The sequence below is a fragment of the Sinocyclocheilus anshuiensis genome, unplaced genomic scaffold, assembly GCF_001515605.1.
Source record: "Sinocyclocheilus anshuiensis isolate Anshui unplaced genomic scaffold, SAMN03320099.WGS_v1.1 scaffold659, whole genome shotgun sequence".
Lineage (NCBI taxonomy): Eukaryota > Metazoa > Chordata > Actinopteri > Cypriniformes > Cyprinidae > Sinocyclocheilus > Sinocyclocheilus anshuiensis.
Window position 1 is genome coordinate 1,565,174 of NW_015549698.1, and position 1,293 is coordinate 1,566,466.

The window sequence follows — 1,293 nt, forward strand, 5'->3', positions numbered from 1 at the left end:
GTGGGTGTGTGTGTGTGTGTGTGTGTGTGTGTGTGTGTGTGTGTGAGAGAGGTGAGTTGATCCAGTAGCTCGGGCCGTCTACCCTCAAGGATAATACACACAGATTCCCCTCCAACAAGCCTCATGAAACACAATCTGTGCTCCATCTCAGTCAGAGTCAGGCTGTTCAGAAAGTGTGTGTGCATTATATTGAAATGCAATCTGTCCTCCTGCAGCCCTACAGCAGTGTGAGCAGTGTGCCACCGCGCTGTAATTTTAAGCAGGATAGAGTCGTTCTGTTTGATTGTTTTCCTCACACACCTCACACACTAGCATGCAAAGGGGTCATGGGATATTGAATAATCACACTGGTTTTTAATTTTAGTTGTTATACACGCCAGAGGCGAGTTCAAAGCACATTTAGGTTGCACACATTCCCTTGGTTGTGCATGAAACATGACAATGAAACAGTTTCCCAGAGTTTATGTGTTCCTACTGATTTTAAGAGTGCTTAGTTCATTTGATGTGGTTATAATATTGCAAAACATATTCAGATGGTGGGGTACAAACTGAAAGTCTGGGATTCAAAGTCTTATTTAAACCTGTAAGGAAACAGGAAGTCTTAGGATTTTTAATGTCAAATTTGTGATGTGAAAAATTGTGTAAAAAGTAATAATTGTTCATGTTGTGATATTCTCATGTTAACTTTTTTAAATAAAAGTTTGACTCAAATTGTTATACTTATACTATTATCAGACTGAAAGAATTGGGAATTCTTATGTTAAATTAGAAAATTGCTAAATAGAAACATTCCACTAATATCAGATATTGTACAAACGTCATATTTGAAAAATATGCACCAAGTTTCAGTAGGCCTATCTACTAAAATATATACATCAGTGAAGGGGAGTGAAGCGGAGCCAATGCTTGTCCATTTTTAACCTCTGAAGCATGTTTATATTTAATGTGAGATTATAGGACTTACTTTATTTCTGCTGGGAATAACAAGTTTCGAAGAGAAGAATCATCAGTAAAACAATGCAGTGCAGCACAGCGCTCAGTGGGATGCTTACTGAAGTTGTTTGAATGACCTACATTACACAGAAAGGCTTCTTTACCTGCAGTGTTGTACATAATGAAGTACACGCCAGTTCCTCCTAAACACAACAACACTTTGTTTGGAATATATATACAGTATGTATTGTCAAAACATTGATGGAAATGTCACTGATCACGATTTAGTGTCAATGTCAAACTACGATCATATCTGTGGCTACAGTGCATTCTTAGTGAATTCCCTCCTGAGCGTATTTT

The 1,293-nt window shown here is 37.7% G+C and overlaps 1 protein-coding gene across 1 annotated transcript in view; it reads left to right on the plus strand.

Annotated features, from left to right (window-relative positions):
- LOC107660539 (laminin subunit alpha-2-like) overlaps positions 1-1,293 on the plus strand; it is a 244,459-nt gene that overhangs the window by 141,625 nt on the left and 101,541 nt on the right.